Source organism: Haliaeetus albicilla, chromosome Z (genome assembly GCF_947461875.1).
Source record: "Haliaeetus albicilla chromosome Z, bHalAlb1.1, whole genome shotgun sequence".
NCBI lineage: Eukaryota > Metazoa > Chordata > Aves > Accipitriformes > Accipitridae > Haliaeetus > Haliaeetus albicilla.
In genome coordinates this window covers 65,928,088-65,953,045 of record NC_091516.1, presented here as the reverse complement: position 1 = coordinate 65,953,045, position 24,958 = coordinate 65,928,088, and the positions used below count along the sequence as shown (strand labels likewise).

At 35.7% G+C, this 24,958-nt stretch overlaps 1 long non-coding RNA gene across 1 annotated transcript; it reads right to left on the bottom strand.

Annotated features, from left to right (window-relative positions):
- Positions 1–532: 532 nt before the first annotated feature.
- On the bottom strand, positions 533–16,908 carry LOC138683866 (uncharacterized). The gene is made up of 2 exons (XR_011323342.1): positions 16,676–16,908; positions 533–924 (listed from the first exon to the last, which is right to left on the bottom strand). It is a non-coding gene; the product is annotated as an uncharacterized lncRNA (long non-coding RNA).
- Positions 16,909–24,958: the final 8,050 nt, after the last annotated feature.

Sequence of the window (24,958 nt, the reverse complement as noted above, 5' to 3'; positions counted from 1 at the left end):
ACACATGTATTTAGACAAAAAGACAGGAAGATTTTTGAAGAAGCCTCGTCAGCACTAAACCTTGCCTAGCTGGAGAAACAGTATCAAGCTTTGGGTCTCAGAGATTCAGTGAAAAGTGTCCTTACTTGACCACGGGTTTTTTTCCAGTAAGAAATGTAGAATTTTTCATTGAAAAGATGTCTTGATTGTGTATGTGAGAATTTCCTCAGTCTCTCCTGACACCCAAGCTGAAGTGACAAATTTTTTTCCTTGCTGATCTCCAAAACAAAATAAATGAAGATAGCCAGGCGACATGCCTGCACATGTGACTTTGCATGCAAGATTAAGGGCAGAATGCCAAATAGTGCTGAGATAAAACTGTTCTGTGTTGTACAACAGTAATAATGGCACAAAGGAAGTTAAAACTTTTGCAGTTATCATGTTACAACCCCTCAGAGATGGGAATCCTGCACATTTAGGGGATTACAAAACAGATGGATTTGGATCAGAGCATAGAAGGTAGTGAAAAGATATCCACCACTGCACAGATCTGCTTTTGTGAGATGATTTATTACCATGTTCTGCAGTCATGAAGTCTAACACAGGTTTCATGTTCAAAGATCCTCAGGGAAAGAAAGAAAGATCTGTCAGAGAAGCAGTCTTACGACTGGCCGGTTGCATAGCTCAGTGTTGAGGCAGGACATTACTTGACTAAAGTTTGCAAGTGCACTTAGAAGAGCTGACAGCAGTAAAGGCATGAAGATGCTGAAGTACAACTACAGATCTGAATGCAAAGCTTGCTCCATCCCTTATTTGCTTCCTTGTGTTTGCATTGCCACGTGTGTCTTGCTGGTCTATCTCTGAGTGAAGGGTTCGCTCACCCAAGGGTAGGCTCACACAGGTTTTTGCTTGCTGGCAGCAGTCTCAAGACTTTTGTTGTTATTTCTGAAATGATCAGGCAAAAAATAAATAACCTGACCAGCTCCTCCTGAGAAGCAATGAGTACACATGTAGTCATGAAAAGTGAGGAAAAACACTGAAGTTAAACCTGGCATTTTCTATTATATTGTGATACTTCACAAGAACAAATTGGGCAAGGCTGTGTCTTTGGAGAGCAGGGTTTCAAATCTAAAATCAGCACATTTATGAGATAAACATTTATTAAGGAAAGCTTTTTTCATGCTCTAAGAAATTTCTTAATTCAAATATAAAATGATCCAAACCTTTTTTTTTTTCTATGCAAAAATATTCTTTCAAAGGGCTCTGTCAGTGAAAATATGTCTCCTTTCTGCTCTACAGAGCTCCTTGATGTTCCCCACCAATCCAACATGTAGCAGCTGAAAGGACTTTTTTTTTTTAACATTTCCCATTAACTAGCCTGGGGATGCTTCCCCCCCCCCCCCGTATTTTGAAAATGCATCGCTCAGCTCTCATTCTCACTCACCCACAATGCTCTCACTTTTTGAGTGTGTACCTCAACAATTGGAAGGCATTTTCCTTTTCTTCACCTTTAGTTCCTTTTTTCCATTTGTCATGCACTGTAATCTTATTTTCCTTGTTCTCCATTAACAAAACACATTACAAAAACCTCTGGATACTTTTAGAGAACAGTATTGATTTACAAACTTCAATGGGAAAAAAATGGTTTCCTTCTGAGAAAATAATCTCCTCTGAGATGTCGGACTGTTTTGACACTGGGTTGAGTGGCAACCTTGCTCTACTCTAACAATTACATTCTAAAAAGCCTCACTGATTAAAATCTGATTCCTCCTAATTTTGATTTGGGACTGCCACACATCTCTTATTCAGTCTTTGCTATGGAGCCATTGAAAGCCTACACAAATACCCTTGTAAGTGTAAGAAGAACATGCTTGTAAATTTCCTTTGGGTCAAAAAGATTAATTTCTTCTATTAATTAGCATTCAGGCCACTGAGATTTAAATACAACTTGTAGAATGCTAAGCAAAATAGTGTACCAGGATCTAATATCTACTTTGTTCTACTTGATTAAACACAACACAAGTGCCACTGGACCTCTTGGAACTACATAATATACTTTTATACCCAGATGTCCCAGTTTCTCCTTCATTTGCGTTTACTCAGACTTTTAAACTACGGTACTTGCTATCAAATCTCCCATGCAGAGAGAAAGTCTGAAAGAAATTAGCTCTCTTCAGCCTAATGCTTTTTTTCCTTCCTCTGCCCCCCCACCCCCCACCCCCCCCCCCCTTTATGGCCTAAGCCTCAAATTAACTTCAGGGAGAACTGATAAGATGTAGTACGGTTTTATTTGTATCAGAAATGAAGGGTCAGATTTTGTCATGCTTATTCACTCCAAGAGGTATTTTAACTCCTCTGTAATAATAAAGGACTTTACAGGGAACAAGGTGTTACTGAAGGCAAGTGTCATATAATCTGGTTCTTAAAATATAGTTCTAAAATAGTTTTTAAAAGGATATCTGACAGATGTGGAACAGTGCTAGGGTTTTGTATATTTAGGTTTTTAGAATAGAATAGTAGTTAGATCTTTTTTAAAGAAGATTGAAAGGGAAGACAAATGTTTGAATTGAAACACTTAATCAATATCAAACTGGTGTCATTTTAAAATGAAATACTGGAATCATTGTTTAACTGAGTAAATTTACTTTTGTCCCAGTACCAATTATCTCTGAAAAGAGCTGAAATTGTAGAAATATCAAAAATATTATTCATGAATATTCTTCAGGACCATAGGCCTTCATATAAATAACAGCCCAGAATTTAATATTAAGTGTATATTAAATGTAATTGTGACAAGTCACCAACAACCATGTTGCTAATAGGCAAGATGCAAAAGGTGGCACTAATTTGCCAAATCACAAATAAGAATAAACAGTGTATCCAATTTTCTCCATCACTAAAAATGAGCTCCTGTGTGTTTGTTCAAAATGTGCCATCAGATAAGGAGTCAGCATATCTGTATGAGAAATACCTGAGAAGGCTGCATTATTCCATTAACAGGAGAAAGGTCAACAAGTACCAAGACATGAAATAGCATCATTATTATCAAACACATATGTATAAAACCTTTTAGAAGACATTCATAAAAGAAGTACACTGCAAAAGTACAAGGTATGATCCCAATTAAATAGCTGAGTTATTGAAACCTTTTAGAAAAGATTTTTCTTTTCCAAAAATAAGTGGGATAACCTTGTTAAAAACACTGATGAACTTTGCAAGTAGAATATGAAATGTGACATGAGTTCTATGTTTCTTAGTCTTGATTTGAACTTTCAGCTACAAATTTTGTATTACTTTCCTGATGAAAGGCAAATATTCTCTGTATAACAAAATGGAGAAATTGAATTGCAAATAAATTAAAGTTACAGTTATACAAGACCTGGTTGATGCTGGAGATGAGAGCACTCAAGTATTCCATTCAACCACATTAACTTCTGAAGAACAAACATCCCATAGTCACAAGCACTTCTCCCTTGCCATGCTGTAAGCATTTTCTACTACTGAAAATGTATCATCAAAGGACTTTTTTTTAATAATATCTCATTAAACATTAAATAAAACAGTTTTAAACACTGTGTTTCCTGTTTAAAACACAATTCAAAACCCAAACATGTATGTTTGTGCATAGGGAGGGACTTACGCAGGTTAGTTCAGTCATAAATATAATGGAAGCCTGGTAAAACTCAAAAGTTGTGCAGAAAGCACTGTAACTTTTATGATTTAAGGGAAGCATGGTCCTTCTGTAAACTGGAAGTTTATTATGCTTCTGTACCTCCTCAGATTTAACAGCCGACATATTGCTTACCATGGAGACAAAGAGACCAGTAACATGTCCCTGTTCTCTAAGGCTTTTTGAATAGACTTGTGCATGTCTGCAAAGCCACAAGGAAATTATTACCATGTTCATCCCAAGAAAAAGACAGAAAAGCAGAATGAGACAGAAAAAAAGTGTATGGGAAGTAAAGAGGTTATTGGAGAAGCACTCTGTTGTTTATAGTCTGTTCCTATGCTTCCTAATCTGATAAAGCGTTTCATTATTTTCCCCTTATTCCTTTGAAAAAAAGTCAACATTTCACCTTCAAATTCCCTATCTTTCATTAACACATAATACAGTCAATCACTAGTCTTTGCCTATTTTTTTAGTTGCATGCAGCTTCTGCTTGTAAGATAGGTAAATCCTTTTTTATTTTTTTTTCCTCACGTTTCCAGCTGTTCTACCTACATAGCAGAAATCTCTGCCCTACTTTATTCAGACTCCTAAATCCAACATCATCCCTTTTTAACAGCTTGTAAATGGATTCCTGGGAACACACAAAATAGGCCAATGATATGGAATGAGCCCCTGGACATGTAACTGAAACAACAAATTACAAAGGACTGAGCTGGTAAGAACATCCCTGCTGACAGTAAGGACCAGGATATAACAAAATAAGTGTGTATATTTAGGAAAGTTTCTGAAATTATAAAAATGTCTTAAATTTGGAGAGTGAAAAAAGACTGTGTGCTTATAAATTTGAGGGACTTAGGAGCTTGTAGGGTTAGGGCTGTATTTGTACATTTTCATGGTCATATACATCAATCTGCTATGCAGAAACATCTTCATTAATTATGTTTATTAAAAATACATTTTTTATTTCTGGTTTGCTAGTCATAATCCATAGTTTTGGAAAATGTAACTTAAAAAGTTACAGAAACAAAAATTAATTAAATATTTTTAAATGGTCAAATAAAACTGAAAGGTGATCACCTCATCTACTGGAAACTGAACTTGCCAATGAGGGATGTAATCACTACTAGGTAATCTAGGTTTCCCATGTGTTATTACAACATCCAAAAAATTTCCCTTATTTAATTAACAATCCTTACATGTCAGTGTGAATAGGATGTAATTTAGAGAAAATTGTAGTGTGTATATTACATCATTCAGTTTTGAATTTTAAGTGAAAATGTCCTTGGAGATGTACTCAAAATGGCTTAATCTTATTGTTTTACTACTTTCTAGAGCTGAAAGATAATCTGGACACATTCTCAGCTGATATAAATAGGTACAGCTCTACACTGTCCAGCTTGTAATTCAATATTTGTGAAGATCTGAGAGAGTAGTATGTTGCCATCCACAGATCAATGCTTAAAACATTATTTGTGTGATCACATATGAAGATCATATTATGTTCACCAAAAAACCATATCTTTTTTTCCCTTTTATAGTCACAAACTTTGCACAACTGTATTTGTTAGGTGTAAGCTCTTTCAAAAAGTACAAGAAGGTAAGTGCCCTTAAAGAACATTCCCATTTTTTCCAGCTGCATATATTTTGTGAATTTTCATTCCACCAATAGCAGCTTGATTAGTCTACTGATTTTTTCATTTCACTTGGTAAAGCTAGCAAAAACGGGGAAACATTGTTTATTGATGTATTACTATAGTCGCTGTAGTGACAGCTTTAGTCATACTCTATGCTGAAAGCGTCATTAGCCAAATGGAAATCTGAGACCAGAAAACATTTCTGATGTTCAACAAGATAGTTCAGTTATTTGAAAAACAGTGTGTATTTCATCATGAAAGTGTCAAATTCTTTCCCAGGGTAATTTATTTTCAATCAAAACTTTAAAGCTGTCTGCACTTCCAAAAAAAACCCTAGGTTTTAGAAATTAAAGTAGTGCTACCCAAGTGTTCTTATTGTTTCTCAATATTGAAACGGATTGTGGTAGTACATTCTTTCTGTCCAGACCTTTACACCTGCAGGCATTGCATGAGTACAAATTTATGTTGCTTGAACACTGTCATATCCACTGGGTTCCAATTCCACATCCTTACATGGGTTTTATACTTGTGCAAGAGCAGACAATCAGACTGTAAAACTTTACAGCCTGCTGTAATGCCCAGTGAAATTAGTTGGAAACACTGTCATTCATTTCATGACTTTTTTTTTTATTTGGTTTCAATATTGTTTCTTCATGTGTTAGTAAAGAATATCACCAGAGCATAAACTTCAGAAGAAGTGTAACTAACAAGCTATTGCACCTATTACAGTGTTCCTAAGATGCACAAGAATAAAACTAACCTGAAAAAGAAATAGGCTCTCAACATACTGTGCTGATACAACCAACACACAATACCTGTTTTGAGTGGTATTGGTACTAAATTAATAGTGTAATTCTATTTTCTGAATACCTGAAAAAGTCTTTTTACTCCAGTGACCCCTGCCAGTTCTGCCTTCCTTTGCTAAACTGTATGTTTATATATCATAACTTTTAATGCCAAAATCCTGCCTTCCTTTCATTCCAGCATTTCAATACAACTGATCTTGAATGCCATTACCTGGCAACGGATTGGATGTAAATTAAAAAAAAAACAAAAAACAAAACAAAAAAAACCACAAAAAAACCACTTTTATCAAAATGGTTCTGAGACCCATCGAATTTTAGATTCAAACGTAACACAGAAACAGTTTCTGATTATCATTCTCCTTTAAATTTTAATTACTCCCAAACCAATTTCTTCTTTTTCTTGTCCATATTTTCCTGTCAATTTTGTCTTCACTAGAAGTGTGCACACTTTGCCTTTTTACTCCAAAAATGCACACATGACGTACATTTGTACTAAAACAATCACTAACTATGATTCCAACAATCTGACTACTAGAACTTGTGTTTCGCCTCAGCGTTAACAAAAAAATAGTGCAGAAGAAGTCTTCCCTTCTCCTTCAAACCAAATGTAGTGCTTAAAGTAAAAGCATCCATTGGTATTCCCATACCAGGAATCCAAGAACTCAGAAAATAGCATCTTTAAATTGGTCAAATTACTCATGCTTTTCACTCCCAACATCCTGGGTACACTGCATTCCTCAAATATATTTTCCTTAGCTAGATAAATATCTCTTTTTACCTGTCATGAGTATTGTAGGATCATGTTGTGATTATGAACTTTCATCATTCTGCACGAGAAAGATAGCAAGTTCACTGAACTCATTTCAGATGTTCATTAGCCCAGATTATAAAAACTCCAAGATTTCTGAGGTAAGAGACTAATGCGTTAATCGATTACAACACATAGACTGTCCATGGGAAAATTCTTATTAATTTTCAATACTGATGAAGAATTTCTTCCAAGGTGGCCTTCTGTCTTGTTCAGAAAATTCCAGGAACTTCATTTCAGACATGCTTCTGGGCTTTCCAGCTATTTGCAAGAAGCATCATAGTATGATCTGCATGAAATATTAACATTTATATTAGAGCTCCTTAGCAAAACAGATTAAACACTGAAACATCAGCCAAAATAAGAAGCTTAGGGTCTTATCCAGTAGAAAGCAGATGTTGGTCTACAAAAGCTTAGACTCTCACACTCCCAGGGCCCACTGCTCTTTCAGACAGACTTACTGCTTTGACATTGATCATATAATACTGTACTACTAGAGACGGAAAACCATTTTTCCCCAAGTGGTTCTTCCCCATTTCACTCATTAAGTATACAAATCAATTTATGCTTGTGAACGAGGTAAACAGCATATCATAATACACTAAGCTGCAGATGTATGATGTATGCAGATGTATTGTGCCCACATGCCTTTAAATGCCTTTAATTGTGAGGCTTAATAACGATTACAGTTTGCAGACATAGCTGGGGAAAACGAGAATATGTTACCATCAAATCAGGAACCTTCTACTACCTATGGACACAAGACAGAAGCTCCCAAACCCAGATTACCCAGAGTCACCCACTAAGACACCAGGCTAGTCACAAACTCCTACAACTTCCCTTTCCCTTTCCCTTTCCCTTTCCTTTTCCCTTTCCTTTTCCCTTTCCTTTTCCCTTTCCCTTTCCCTTTCCTTTCCTTTCCTTTCCTTTCCTTTCCTTTCCTTTCCCTTTGTCCTTTCCCTTTTCCTTTCCCTTTTCCTTTCCCTTTTCCTTTCCCTTTTTCCTTTTTTCCTTTCCCTTTTTCCTTTTTTCCTTTCCCTTTTTCCCTTTTTCCTTTCCCTTCTTCTTTTCCCTTTTTCCTTTCCCTTTTTCTTTTCCCTTTTTCCTTTCCCCTTTCCTTCCTCAAAATCATTCATAAGCACCCTCTGGAGGAGATGACACTGCAGAATGCTACTCACTCCAATGTTGTAGGATCTACCTGTAGCCATATATAAACTACGGTTTATTCTTTCAATATCGTGCCTGGTACCTAACTTCTATATTTACATACTGGCCAATGTTTACGAAACCCTGTTTCTTAGGTTCTTTTTCTCTGAACTATTTTCCACAAGATAAAGCTTTCTAAGGTAAGAATTCCCATTTTATTACTGTCATCCATTTTCATTACTGTCACTTCCAAAAATAATTGCAGGAAATAACTAAACAGACCTCCAGAATGACTTATTTACAGCTTTTGTGAATATATTTTAATCATTTTGTGGGAAAAGGGATTTTTACAGGCTACATTCACAAAACTTAATCAATAGCTATTTATTTACAGTAGATTAAAAATTTGTTAATTCAGTGAAACTCTTACCAATTGTTAATTCACTGGTTTATGTTAACCTGCAAAGTTAGTAAACATTTCTTAGATGTTATTAGAAACTATTTTAAATGGAATGGTGTCATTGCTGTTAAAATTTGTTGAGCTATTTATTGGAAACATTTTCTGGAAAAAAGAAAATTGCTCTGCTATTAAAATAAATGTCAGGGTAAAATCTGGCAGGCATTTTCTTTGTCCATTAGTGAATTTCCTTTTAACATTCTTTATCATTGGCTTACATATTACGTTACTTATATTTTATTAATGGTTAAAATGCTTTCATTTTCCACAACAACAAAAGAGGTGCATATTATTTGTAAAGAGCCAAAGCCACCCTCAAAGAAAAGTATGCAATCCTGCTGATTTCAGAAGTAGCTGCAAAAACAAGTTGGCCAGATACTGTGAGGAAAATTAAACTCGCACATAGTAAATAAAAGAAAATTCCTAGAACCTTGGTAACAGGGTGGTAAATTGAAGATGTTTAAAAGAGAAACCCTGAGACTGTCCACAGTATGTGCATAAATTCATTGTTCTGGTATCCTTCCAGCAAAGACAAGAATTTTGCTTCAGACCACAGGAGGTTTAGTATTGGGCACAGTGCCACATTTAGCATCAAACAGAAGTTGGCTTACAGCACTAGTATTCACCCAAATCTACTTAGTTTTTTATTCCAGGTTATATGTAGTGTGAGGTTGAGGGTGTTTATGTGACTAACATCTCTGCCTGGGGATCTACCAGGAATCTCGAAGTGCAGAGATTTATGAAAATAAAAATTAATGAGAAAAAGTTAATCAAAATATGGCAATCTCCAACAAAGGTTTGACCTAAACGAAGAAGTGAATATTTGGGTCAGGCCAATCAATTTTTTCTTAGCTCTGTAGCACATTCACAGTGCTACCACTTAATCAGTCATCCCCTGACAAAGAGCATTTTGAAATCTCTAATGAGGACAGAGATACAGGGGCTGTCAAATTAACATCCATCTATTTCTCCAAAATTGTCTGAAGCAGCAGCATAGCACCAAAAGAGCTCAGTTTGCAAGTGCACACAATTTATATTGAAGATAAAGATTGCACATTATATACTAAGCTCCAGGAGAGTGCAGTGGCATTGGGTTGACTCATTTATCCCAGTCCTGTCCAGAAAAGCAGATTCCTGCATCTTTCAGCATGCAGCTACATCTAAACGCTGACGTCCCATCTTGCTGCCTTCCCTCAGGCACACTACACAGCGCTGACCTGCTCCCCAGAGGTACGCTGTGCTTGTACTAATTACACAGCTAGGTGCAGCCCTGCGTGAGTGCTGGGAGAAAGCAGCTCAATTTGATTAGTTACAGGCTTTGTAGTACAAATCACAGAAATGATCTACCAAGCCTAAAATGTCCTGACAGTGATACTATCTCAGGATGTATTAAATCAGGATGTATTTGGATTCCTTAAGGAAATAGGAGAAAAGGTCAGAGACTCATGTGCAACTTAAAAAAAGGTGGTGGAAAAATAGTTCTATAAAAAGATGCAATGTAAAACAGTGATACCTCCCAGGCTATCAACATAGGATAAGGATGCTACCCCAAAGTAACGCTGCTGGTCTGGTCTTCCCACACTTCTGTATCTTGAGTTACTTACTAAGGGCCCTAAGAATTTACTGTAAAGCCAGGAGTTGCTGGAGCAGAAAGGAACCACTGTCATCCATGTTTCATTTTCCCCCTGTCCATGGCCCTTATAATTACTATGGATGGAAATGACATATGAGAGCGTCTGTGACAGTCTTGCATATTTAAGGACCTTGCTACATAGAGGATACACTCCTGTGCTGTAGTGGTACTATAAATCTGCTTTTGGGGGAATATTTCAGCATACTTTACGATAACACTGTCAAAATTTGCTAGATCATTGTGAAGTTCTTCAAGGCAGAGTCCACTCAGTTTTTGAAGTTAAAAAATACTTAGCACAAGAGCTTCATTTCCCATTTGGTACTTAGTAAAGTAACACATTTTGAAATATATCAGGAGAAAAGAAAGGCTTTCAAAGAAATATAGCTACTTAATAAAAAGTTAATTCAAAATATGATTTTAATGAATAAAATCAAACATTTATTTATAATAAAGTATTTTTGTTAGTTCCTCTGCTTTTATAAATTTTAGCATTAGTTATATATATTTGAAGCAATGTATGCATTTACAGATAATAATTCAGAAACGGTTGCCATTTTACATCCACTATTAACAGTGCATGATTTCCTCAGTGCTTAAACAATTTCTGGGTATCCTGGCAAGGACAGATTTTGTTCTCAGAAAAGTAAGAAGAGAGTGAACCGGATTGTGTTCAACAGTTTTTTAAAAGCTATATTTTTCTATAGCTCTTCAACTTGAGCCTAAGTGTAAGCTTAAACAAAGTAAACTATTCAAAATGGACTCCAGAAAAAACATGCATGCCATATCACAAATAAATTCAGAAAATGAACACAGTGTGTCCCTAAGCCACAGACCATTTGGCACACATAAGAAACCCAGTTTTTCCAATAATCCTGTAAGAAATAGAGGGCAAGGCACATTTGACTACTTAGCCACAGGATGCCCTGGCTGTATGCTGAATGGTACACCTTATTTAAAGGACTGTTATGCTCAAATGTCTGGTTTCAGAAGGTTCTGACTCCAGCAAAAGAAATCACCTACCCAGCTGGAAGGACACCTCACACCTGCAAGAAGATTAATGTCTGTCCTCTCCTACCTAGACAGTTAGTTAAGAAAAAGTGCTGTACAGACTGCAGAATGAAGGCCTGATCCTTTATCAGGCCTTTTATGGCAATAAGGCTTCTGTGAGAGTAGAACTTTTCGGAAGTATTGATTGTCAATAAGGCTTAGCTTTGAACCTTTACGGATGTGGCAAATGTCTTTATCCTGCTACACAATTTGGGGGAAAAAAAAGAGAAAAAAAAAAAGTAGCTGAATTTGTCTATAAAAGTTACTGCATTGAACAACAAGAGAAATGTCTAAGATTTTTAAGTGAGGCATTGTTTCTTTTAATTTGCTTCTCATCCTAAGCTTGACCTTCTTCCCTCTTCTTTCACATTGTGCTTTGTAAGACTCCTTAAAGAAGCAAAGTTTTTATTACCAGTAGTGGGAGCTGGGCTTAGGCAATGGATCACAGAATATGATCTCCTGTATTATTCAGCGTATATGAAATGGAGTTTTCAACGGTGCTCCAAGTGGGCTGAATTCTGAAGTCAGTAGAAAGTTTATCATTGACTTCAGCAGCAAATGCCTATACTGAAGCTGAATCACTATGAAAATCCCACAGCACATTAATTATATACAGTAAACTGAAAGCTTTTATTTTTTGGACTGGGCATCTTCTTATTATGCACATGCTAATCACACATTTGGATCCCTAAGGTGGTTCCCTTGGTAAAACTATGATGGAAGTAAATGCTGCTACTAAGAACATGATCAAGACATTTTTATATTTTCAGAAAAAAAGAAGAAAAAAACTTTCCAGTAGTGCTATTTAGAATGGCAAGAGGGATATAAACTTAAATTATGTGTAGTGAAAGAATACACTGTGCCTTAAACATTAATAACAAAAGAAAAAGAATATCAAAACACCATCACCATCTAGTCTACAATCTTATTTGCAGAGTTCAAAGTAGTTAACAATGAAAGACATAATTATGGAAGTATTGAATTCTGATTACATACTCACACTTTGAGCCTTGTTGCTTTCTTGTATCCTTATGAATATCAGCAGGGTGCTTTCCAAATCATATTTTTACAACAACAGTACAAGAGAAAATCATGGACTTTTCAGATTATTTACTTTAATGCTAGAAAAAACTAGTTTTACTTATAAAATCCAGTACAAGATTCATCCAAAGCATATCATTCTTTCTTTTAAAGAATGAATCTGAGTTATCACTGTGTGTTTTCTCATGTCAAAGCAAAAACCAGTTACAAGTCAAATAACTCAAAGATCTTTATTTTCTTTAAGATTAACAAGCTTTAAATAAATTTATTTAGATTTTGATTCTTGGGATAATATCTAAAAATGGATATATAAAGCTTCATGTGCAAATTTATGTAATTAGTTAAGGTTAAAATCTTAAAATATATTTTGTCTTGCCTTCTTTTCATAACAGCACAGCTGAAATCAGTCATTTTCTTACTTACTCTCCAGAATTTTAATATCCTGGAGATATTGAAACCTAACTTTAAAAGTTTCATACCAGAAATGACAAAGAATGTATATTCTAGATATTCAAACCATTGAAATATAGAACACAAAAAATTTCATCTGCATATACATTTCTCAATAGCATAATATTACCAGAAGACTAGCACATAGCAGAAATAAAGGTATCTTGCAATAGGTGGACCTATGGTCAAACTAGCACATTTTCCATTAGCAAATAATATTATGCATTGCTTAATGCATAGTATGCACAGTCTACGTAACTGTAATCACTCGGAAATTTTCCATGTGAGGACATCATAACCTGAGTATTTTCTTATTTCAAGACTTTGCCCAAAAGTAACTAGAATTTCAAAGAATAAGTTTAGGGAGAAAATATGGCTTTGCCTAGAGTAGAAGTTCCTCAAGTCATCTGAACCCATGAAACCCCATTATTTGTGTTAGAACATAGAAATTTAGTGAGATGGTTGATCTGGGCAACAGGGGTCTATCTATGTGTAGAAAAACTTCCACATCTGACCATTCTGAAAGGTTGTAGCTCTCATACATAAAGTGTGCGTGCCATTTAATAATTCTTGGAAAAGAGCTGAGCCCCTGTGTTCTGTCTACACTTATGAATTAGCAGCAGGAATTGATGCTTAATTTGGAGCAGACAATGTGTCCACACTCTCTCCACTATCTGTAAGGCAGACTGGCACAGCAGAAGTAAATTTAGTGGCAGCTCCCAGCACACATGCTTTGTGAGATTTTACCTGCAGTGCCCATGCTACACATCTGGGTGTGATAATATAGTAGACACTTCTCAGCAGCTGCTACTCACAGCAGAAATGAGTGCAGTGAGCATGTCCTTTCTTGCTTTCAGTATTGTCCTGATAAACCCAACCAGTATGACAGAAAGGAAAGCAAACAGGGATGGGGGGACTAAAAGAACATCCTAGAACTGCAAAATATGGGAGGATGGAAGAACAGTTTAGAAGACAGTTATTGCAGTGAGCCTTGTTGCTGGTTACTGATGGAAATGGAAGGATGAAATGTGGATAGTTGAGTGAAGAGGCAGGGAGTAGACATGTAGAAAGGAAATAGAGGCAGGTGACATGAAACAAAAGACGATGCAAAATAGATTGGGCTTGACCTGGACAGGATTTCCCTATGGTTACAGGTAAAATGAGATGTACAAAGACTAATTTTTGCTGACCTGAGACTCATCAGTGTATGCCCTACTTGTGAAATCTTCTTTCTCCTTTTAAATTACTGGAGGAGATGTTATCATTCTGATATTTATGTAAGTGAGCTGAGAACAGAAGGAGGATTTCTGAGGGTGGGATAATCATGCCTGAAGCACATTAGGAACTTAATTTTTAATTTCATTCCAAGCCATCATGCATTCATTTAAAATAAGCTATTTCTCATGGAAGAATATCCTGCAAAAGAAAAAATAAAATGTCAGAAGAAGTCCTAAAGCCAAATGGTTTTAATACAGCAAAGACATCAAGAGAAAGAAATATTAATGCAAAACACTTTCAAGTAAATGTGATAGATGTTAAGTTTAGCAAATATTGTTCTGCCAATAAGTAAAATATCTCTAAAGTCCAGGTTTGTTAGTCTAAAACAATCAACCAAACCTAAAATGTGAAATGTGCTGGAGACATTAATTCCATCTTAGAAACAGAAAAAAATTTCAGACCTGCAGATGAGCCCAGAGAAAGGGAATTTAAGAAGGATTTTCTAGATTTTATCTTCAAGGTTTTGATTGTCTGATTAATTAGAAAAGCAGCAAGAATTCAGTAATGATATAATGGCCTATTTAAAAATCTTTCAACATTCAGCTTTCCTTTCCCTCTCTAGGATGGTTGTTTTTTTCGTGCTTCTTTTGTTGTTGTTTCATTTTTCCTTTTGCCTTTGCTTTTGCTTCTTCAGATACAAATTTTGTTAAACATACAAAGTTAAAGGGATGGGTTTTTTGTTTTAGGATTCTGTCCAAAGATTTCAAAGGAAGATGTATTAAATATCTGTTGAGTCCTATCAGTTCAGAATGATTGATGCTTTTCTTTCAGAGAGTATATCCTAAAGTTACAGTCAGGGAGAACATTTTGGGTCTAATTTTTTTGAGATACTGAACATTTCTGGGGAACTCATAAACTGCCTTGATTCCCAGTGACTGCAGAGCTGGACCATGATTTGTTTCATAGATTATCATGCAGGGCTTGATTGCATCACAGCCTCATAAAGCAAGTAACAAAATCTCCCTGCCAATAATGGGTTTTGAATAGTCCTTTTGCCTGAGATTGATAAAACAGATTCTAAAAAAAAAAAAAATGAATTGAAGATTTTCCTCACAAAGTGCCTTTGGCATGCATTACTGAGATGAATATTGCAACAGTGAGCATTTAGGGACTTTGCCAATGAAAAGAAACCGCTCTGTAACATAGATTCAGGTGCCCTGGAAATGGATTCATCAGAATTAGCAAGGATCTGCTTTGACTTATCAATAAGAAATGAAGAAAGTGTACATAAGACTTGCCTTACTGTATCACATCGAATACAAAGAATAAAGTCAAGGACGAACTATAAAAATAGCTCATCACAGCTAACCAAGTATCCTGTCTGTGATAGTAGCCTGTAAGTGTTGCTTCAGAGGAAAACAAAATCAGGTCAGACATACAAAGGGTTTACTTTTAGCAGACAAAGTTTAGGGTTTTTCTGAGGCAGAAACAATATTACATCTTTGGGTTTAAATTGCTTTTAATGAACTTTTCTGCCATGTATTCATGTTTGTTTTGGTTGTAGGTGTACTGCAGCAATCTCTCTTCCTCTCTTTCATATTAGAGTTGTCTGGGTCTCTTGCCATTTGAAGAATGACATTCAAAAGCAAAAAAAAGCAAAATGGGTGATTCTTTAACTTAAAATTCTGTGCACTGGGACTCACAGATAGGGTGATAACCTTATTGTCTGTCTTGAGTGTAAAGTGACCTTGCCCATCAGTCAAATCTCCTAAGAGTAAGAGCACTAACTTGGGTTACAGGAGCTTTAAAACCTTCCTATTCTCTGTCTATATGCACAGATACTTAATTTCAGCTCTCATCACATATTTAGCAGCTAATAATCTGAAAACATGGCAGATCAGCACTATCTCTTGAATTTTGCTGGAATTCAGCTGATGAACTGGCCATGAGGATCTCCTTTACTGTAGATGGTGAGAAAAAGGGAACAATTCATCTCATCCTTAATCTAAAAGCTCATCTAACCTAAAGCAGATTAGATGATTTAGATTACTGTGTCCTGCAAGTGACTATTTCTCTCCCCTGGCTAAAAAGTGGAATGTTAGTGTCTAACATTGCAGGCTTACTTATTAAGCTATGGATGTGCTAGGGACAGTGAAGTGTGGAATAATGATCTATGTTTTTTCTAAATCATTTTATTGCTAAAAACTTTGTGAAGCTGATAAAAATAATGTGACCTATTGCCTTTTTTTGTCACTGACCTTACATTTTTTCATATCTTTTGTATTTCTGGTTTGGTAAGCAGTTACTCCCATATGTGCATGCACACATAGACAGACACACAGATGCATGCATGTGCACACACACACACACCCCCCTGTATATAAAAATTATTTATGGCAAAACCCACTTGTACCTAACCTCTTTTGATTTTTGTTTGTTTGTTTGTTTTTTACAGCTGTTAGTGTATTCTGAGAACAGAGGAAGAAAGAATGTTTCCTCCTAGATAAAAATCATTCTGATTTAGTGGTTTCAACATAGTAAGTTGCTAATTATTTAGTATCTTTTCTGAACAAGTAGAGTAGGTTAGATTTACTTTAGGATTATTTTAGGTTTATTTTCTTCCCTGGAGAAACTTTTGTAGGGGGACACATGCTTGCAGGACAATAATGTCCTCTAAATTTTATTAATAAATTTACTATCTTTCACTCATTATATCTCAATTAAGAATGTTAAATAATTATATTCAAGAACACTATCAACAATTATACAAGTTATGACAAAATTACCAGAGCTTCCTGACGTCCCAAGTCAAAGCCCAAGTCCATGTGAAGAGTTGCAGACATCAGGGGAGATTTTCTTCCACAGCATGGGATGTTCCAAGATCTGCCCATCACTGGTTTACATTTTTCTCTTAAATCTCCTCTGCTATGTTTGATATCACCCTCAAGACGCAGTTCTGCAGTGAGAATATTTGTTTGTTTGTTTGAAAATAGCTGAGGCTTTTGGTATCAACTATTATGGGGTCGCTTCTAAATGACGAATTATCCAAAGTACGGCTCCACTGTGACACAGCAGGTGTCCTGAAAGACAAGCAGTCAATGTTTGGTAATTGAGTTTTTCTTCCAAAACCTATATATTCTGTAGGCCATTATAAGTTTTTCCCACAAGTGGAATGAGATATATTCACTTTTCTGAGCCAACTCATAAAATTAAAAGGACCAATGTTTTGAATAATTTAAAATTTGTCAGCCAAACATCTTTTACAATCCCAAACCAAAGACCACTGAAGTGGGTTGGCATTGATCAAATTTATCTCAAAGAAGACAGAGAGGGAAATACATGGAAGAAACAGAGCAAGAAAGAAACTTAAGGTTCTTATAAAGACTATAGAAGAAAAAGTGACAAAAATACTGATTTTCAATAATTAAATAATATAACTAAGAGAAAAAAAACATTTACTTAGGTAAGGTTAATTTAATAGGGAATAAGATGTTTAATCCTGTTAACAGACTCTTTAACATTATGAGGTATATCATACAGAAAGTATTCTTGATTATTAAGTCAATAAAAAAGTTAAGAGAAGAAATGTAGACAGAACAGTGAAGAAATAAGCATGAAAGCTTTTCCATCATAAAGATTCCTGACTATGCATAAATGAGGATATGTTTACCATGCATACTGTAGGCAAATCTGCATTCCTATAGCAGAACCGTTTGTGTTACTTAATTTAATTCATTTGGCATTAAATCCTCTATCCCTACAGCTTCAGCATATACTGCAGACACACCCGAAAGAAAAAAGTAATTTTAATTAGGGTCTGATTTTCTAGTGACATTTCTAACTGGCATAAACACTTCCTCCCAAAGTTTTTCATTTATTAGACAAGTGGCAGTGGACTCCTCAGGATCATGACATGTGGTCTGATCTGTACAATAAGGCACAAACCCTTCATTAGTATCACTGAAAGCTGAGCTGAGATACTATGTTACAATTTCTAGATCACAGGCTATACTGAATGAAGTATATTTTTATTTAAAGTTATATCAACATATGTGCTAACAGCTATGTTAACGGAGTAAGTTTTTCACATTTGTCAGGAAATAAGCCCTCCATTATATTGTTCACTCATAAGAATAACACTCCTAGCTAGCACGTTGTTTAGGCATTTATTTCACAAATAGTTTTCAGAACATACTTTATGTCAGAGGTCTTACAAAGGAAGACCATTTTTTGTTTTCCTTAAGCTCAGGACATCCTCAGAAAGTATTTATTTTCAAAAGTTATGTTCAAAGGAAACTAAACAGGGGGGTATAATGTATTCAAGAATTTCTTATCAAAGTCTTTCATTCAAATTTGATGTTAGCCAAAAATTACCTTTTACAAAAGCTGTTTATTTCATTTCACTTTTTAAATCCATGTCACAGTCTGTCATGATTTTTTATATCATATCCACTGTCCTGCCATTATACGAGCATATGTTTCGTCTTGAGACGTGTCTTTCCAAAACAGGGTAGATCATACTAAAATTATATTTGGTAGAACTTCTACTCCATTTCATAACAGCAAAAAGGGACTTTAACTTCCAGTACTGACAGGAGGTTTTTTATGTGGGTTGTGCTTGCACTGCTTCTGAGAAAATGAAAACTGCACAAATGAAAAAGAATAAAAAAGTAAAAAGACTTATTTTTCTAGTAATGTAATTTCACAAAATAAAAAACCCCTCTAAGTATGAAACCTAATAAGTGGGCATAAATAGTATGTTCTTGGATTTTTACGTTGCTGAAATAACATTTATATTCCACTGCATATTGCAAAGGAAAAAAAGCTGAAGTAGGAAATTCCTGATGGCATAAGTTCATTTCAGGCTACCTTCAAAAAAATATGATATTATGTTTCAGTAACTGAGTTTATTTGCAAGTATTAAAAAATTAGCTCCTTTCAGATAAATTGAATTAAAATTAACACAGGTGTGTGTGTTTAGGATGGCTTAGAGTTTAAACCACATCCATCTCTAAGTCTTCCATTGTGCTTAAGATTTCCAGAGGTGATGCTAACTTGTACACTTTTCAGGACTTCACTGAGAGAAGGGAATAGATCTGTGCAAAATCAGCTTCATTCAATGTGTGTTCAAACTTTGTTCTTCAAGGAGTATCCTTTTTTTTCAACTAATTCAAGAATTTACTTTAAATACACTTCCATAACTGATAGCTATCCCCCCAGAAATATCAATGCAGCCTATCTTTCCCCTCCAAAAATTTGACTGAGAAAAACATGACAGACTATGCATTACAGAAGTAGCTAAATTAGTTCCAAATCCATTTTCTAAATAACTTTCCTGAAAAAAAAGACAGGTTTAAGAAAAAACAGCAGTTGAGGTTGTTAATACCAAAATGCAGCATCTGTACCAAAGGCTTACTCAATTTGTTTAAGACTGTCTGGCAGCTTGCCCCATAAGCAATAGTTAACAACTAGTCCTTATGGGTCTTTGTATAATTTCTGTGGACATGTATTGTCCACAATTGTCCCATCATAAGTTCAATAACAGTTTACAATTTCAGTTTGAAATATGCACTATATTTTAGGGGGAAACACTAAAACTTTAATAGGCACAAAGACAATATTCCCATTAGGTTTACATGGCCAGCAAAGGATAGACCTGGCTCAGCCATTTAATACAAAATGATCAATTACCTATTTCATAATGACATAATAATAAAAAGAAAATTAATGATAAATAATAATACCCTAATAAAAAAAGTGTTATTTTCTTCTGTCCAAAGAAAATTCTGAAAAACTCAAATGACCATTGAGTACTTAACTCCTCCTGATTTTCAACAAGAGTTATGTCTAACTTAGCCCCTCTTTTCCTCTCCTTGTATTCTTAGTAGATGATATGTAAATTCCTAAGTTATCTGACTTTTCAGTCAGGTCGACTGCCCTCCAACTGGGATAGAACAAACCTTCTGCAGACTACTGTTATGGCATGACATGGAAATTTCCATAGAAATTTCACCATGAGGAAAAGCTTTCAAAAAAAGAAGGGAAGGGGAGGGGAGGGGAAGGGAGGAGAAGAGAGGAGAGAGGAGAGGAGAGGAGAGGAGAGGAGAGGAGAGGAGAGGAGAGGAGAGGAGAGGAGAGGAGAGGAGAGGAGAGGAGAGGGGAGAGGAGAGGAGAGGAGAGGAGAGGAGAGGAGAGGAGAGGAGAGGAGAGGAGAGGAGAGGAGAGGAGAGAGCATGAACTCTGTAGCCTAGATATTCAAGATTTTTTTTTTCTTTGTATTTATCCATGGCTATGAGCTAGAGGGTTTGGATCTGGTTCTGACTGTCAAAGGAAAGAGAGAGCATTTTGATAAAATTCTGCTTTAAATATAACTCTTACTCTTTTAAATGTATTTTAGCACACTATGAACTCACTCAGTTGGCTAATTAACATTTCCCATGGAAAGTAATTAAGGTCTATTGGTCATCCTCTATTTCTGCAGGCATAGGAGGGAGTGAAATGGAAAGGAAGAGAAATCCTAACACAATATACTCACTGTTCTCCAAAGCCATTTGCTGGATATTGGAGGGTTCTCAGTTTCTGTGGTCATAGTGATGGTAAGAAAGATCTCTGACCCGCACCAGATTTTCTGCTTAAAAGAAGCTCACATTATAGCTTTTTCTACTTAATTCTGTCCCTTACTATGAAGATGCCATTTGATCCCAAGATCAGTATAAGGACATGAGTGTGTCACTGTGTTTGAACAAATGCATTCGTCTGAAATGTTCATTAGCCTGAATTAATGGTAGTTATTTTATTAGCTTGAACATTGCTTTGTACAACCCATACCAAGGCAGTGTGCTGGTGCTGCTGTACTGCTTTCAGTTTGGGAACTAGAGCTGTCTTTTTCTGGCTTAGGCACAGTGAGATGTACTGTGTAAAAAGCAAAAAGGTCTTGTGCTTGTCACAGTATTAAAATGCTTACTCCAAGCAGAAGCCAGGACAGCTGTATCTGGAGAAGAGCATCCCTGCATTGGAACTTTCTACAAGACCTGAGGTGTCAAGACGCTAGGAAGCACCTATTGCCGAAGCTGTATGATAGTATATAAAAGAGCCTAGGACTCTGAGATATCACATGGCTAATTTCTAAAGATTATTTGAGAGGGGGAAAAGGGAGAGTTTTTTGGTTTGTTTTTTTTTAATTAAAAAGAACCTACTCCAGTAATTTACTTCTAATTATCAAAATGTTATGATCCAAATAGGAACAAATGGCAAATTAAAGCTGGAAGAGAATTCCGTATCTTCTCTCTGTTAAATAAGAAATAGAAAACCAACTTTTGGTGCTTCTGTAAAACATTTAAAGTAAGTAATAATAGTGTTTTGTCACTAAGATTCTTTTCTATTGTATCCTGCACCACTGAAAATACAGACATAAATCTTTTATAATATCTATCCAAGTGACTCAGCTAAGTATCCTAATGCTCCTAGAGGGGGAAAAAACTCCTTAAACAGTAAATAGATATAAAATTGCTCCATAGAGACTACTCCAGCCTCAAAGAGCAAGGAGCATCTGTTGTTCCAAAGCCATCCTCCACAGGGTAAGAGAAGGAGAAAATACTCTGTTCAGACTAAAAATACTAATGCATATAGTGCTACTTTCCCAAATCCCAGGAAGAACTCCAAATTGCATTTTGAACTCTCAAATTAATGAGCAGATCTTTCATGTGCTTGAATAAGAGCAGTCTTTAACTCATTTGATATCTGACTTCACAACATTAGGCATTTACAGCTAACCTGAAACAAAATTAGTTAATAACAAGTCCTTCACATACAGAGTGCATCCTTCAATGAGCCTGATCCTCAAAGTTCTACTCAAAAGAGAAATTGCCTTTAAAGAAAACAATATTCCTAGGATTACAGCTAGAGATCAGGCTCTTTTCCCTCACATATAAATACTGGCTGCTGTCTGTATTTTCTTATACAGCAAAAGTAATGCCTCATTAGACTCTGACGTCAGTAAAGACAAGATATTTCCTTATCTAAGCACGCTGAATTTTTACAGGCCTGGGAATTGTTTTCTAACCTGAGTGATGGAACTGTAGGTTTTAGAAAATGTGTGTGATTCTCGATGAATTATTCAATGATAGGAAAAAGCAGATAAGTTTTTCTACAGATATGTTTAAGAAAAGTTCTCTCTTTTTTTTTTTCTTATCAATGGCTTCCAGGTTGCATTAATTAATTGCTATTAAAAGCTTCCATAATCTTTTAATGTCTTCTACAGAGCCAGTATTTCTCCTTTTATTGAAAGGACTTTGAGTTTTTTCTTTATTCAGCTGTGGGGGGAGATGTTTTTATGTGCTTTTTGAGACTTCTTGGGGGATGTGGGGTTACTTAGGCTGAATCTGTCATACGGTGTGAATAACTTTATATTTTCCAGATACTCACTTTTGATTAAACACTATCCTTATAAAAAGTAATTACTGTTTTTCTTTGCTTTTATGGAAAGCGTAGGTCCAGTATAAGAAAAAAACAAGTTAAAAGCTTTAACTTTTCTTAAAGGAATTCATTACTCTGTCATCCAGAGGAAAGCTGCAAAATAGGACAAAATGGCATGATAAAACTAATGAAAATAAATGGTGTGAAACAGATTTATGTACTAAAAGTCTTCATGTCATACATTTCAGTGGTTTATATGGTCCATGGGAGCATGTGAAGTTAGAAGGTGCAACTGAGGAGGAAGGGGAAAGGGAAGAGAAAGAGGAAAGGGAAGGGGAAGGGGAAGGCACAACTCCAAAAATAAAAACAAAGAGATTGAAGTATCCTGTTCTTTTTATACTAGAACATGGTGAATCTTTGCAGAATTGTGTGTCTAAAAGATGAAGAGACAAAGTCTGATGGCTCATTCAGTATCCCCGACTGCATATACCCAAACTCTTTCTTCACATTCTTGTACTTCAAGTTGCTAATTTTTAATGCATCAGCAGAAGTCCAAGTAACTCTGCTTCCAAGTAACTCTGCTTCAACCCGCAGAAAAAATAAGTCCTTTATCTGTGAAATCATTTTGGGTTTGGTTTAGGGGTTTTTTAAGGGAAAAGAAAAAAATGTTTAACAGGAAAAACACAAAAGGAAGGCTGGAGGTTGGATGTAAAGAAAAAAAATGTTTAACAGGAAAAACACAAAAGGAAGGCTGGAGGTTGGATGTAAAGAAAACTAGGAGAATCCATAGTTTGTGTTCACATAGAAGATTACCAAATAATAATTACTGAATGCCTGAAAAAAAAAATATATAGGTAGTAATTTGTCTCATCCATACTAATAAGGTGTTTCTATATTTCTCTGTTATTTTACTTCATGACCAATGACTAAGTTCAATAATCACAGCCCAGGGTAGTTTGCCAGTTTAAAGCACTGTATAAGATTTTACCTTTTGCTTGTCTACTTTCATATATTTTTCCCAGCAGGAACAAAACCCTTCAGAATGAGTGTACCTAATGAAGCACTATCAGTCCAAATCTAGTCTAGACAATATCATGGTGAACAGCCTGGAAGCACCGAAGCATATTTACTGGAAGTACTTTCCTCCCTTTTCTAATGACTACGAGGATCTAAGTGAAGACCTCAGCATCCTATTTTCAGACAAACAGTTTCTTATACAGAAACAATTTTAGTGCCAGCAGTGCCATCTATTTCATAGTTCAGTACAAAATTTTTTTATCTTTGTTATTCTTTAGTTTTGGAAGAGAGCCAACCAAAAAAAAAAGAAACCAACTAAGAAACTAATATTTTAAGCCACTTTTCTATGTAAACCATTTAAAAATTTCCTTGTTCTAACAACTATTTTTACAAGGAATAGAATAATTGGTAGATTTCATACTTTACACAATATTATCAACAGTATTTACTTAATGAAAAATTGTTGCATTCTCTTCTGCCATATGTTCAATAAATAATGTACAAGATCCTTAATTATTTGTTTATACATTTCTGAAACTGTGTTTAGCATGTTGTCTGCCTACTGTTTGACAAGACATAACAAAGAATCTTAGAAATCTTTAACTGAAAATACATTAATCATACACATGAGACAGCTGGACAGAGAGAAAGACCTTGATACTAATACGTTAATCTGTCAACATTTTCTTCTGCAAAAAGAAAAGTCTCTCAGAGAACACAGCCAACTTTTTAGCAATAAGCTTCCTTCATATTTCAAAGTATGGTCCTGACTAGTAGCATCTATGTGCTAGCAATAGCAAAAGATTCATGAGTTTCATCCTAAATTCAACCTAACACATTAAGTGTATTTCAAAGAAGCTACTAACTAAGGATTAACATTACTTAACTTCTCATTAAATAGAAATATAGTTCCTTTTAGTATGACTTACTAGATGATACTTTCAGTTCAGTATTTGACCATACTTACAATGTTTTTCCTCTTTCTGCATCACCCTAGTCCTTCTAATTTTTTTTGGATAAATACCTATGAGAAGGTACTTCTGTGTTTCATTTAATGCAGCTTTTGAGAGTCTCCTATGTATCTATTACACCACAAAGATCCTTTTGCCTGGTCAGGAATCAATATCATCCCCATTTACAAAAAAGAATAGACATATAAAGGATGCATTCACTTTGTCCAGCGCAGGGTGATTTGAGAACGTGCTACAGCATAGTAGCCTTTCTGACCTTTATTTTGTACTTCTGCACTTTACTGTAATGTGAGCATTTCCATCATAACAGACTCCAGTGACTGCAGTGTGACAAGCAGCTTGTGGAGGCAACCGCCTTGCCCACCCCATGTGGCTAAGCGATGCTTCTAGAAAGCCCTGTGGGATATGTCATAGCTGACTGCACTGCCTGTACATCAGGAGGGCATGTATTGGCCTCTGTGCTCAGGAGTAGCATGGCTTTGAGTGTTGCTTCTTTCTCCATCCATGGCGTAGCTCAGGTAGCTCATGACTGCACCTTAGCATGCATCCAGGCAGTGCTGACCATCCCATTATGTGCCTGCTGAGCCATAAAACATCACACAGAAACTCAGCGCTCGTAACATTAATCTCCAGTTTATTTCCTAAACACTGAACTAACTCATCTTC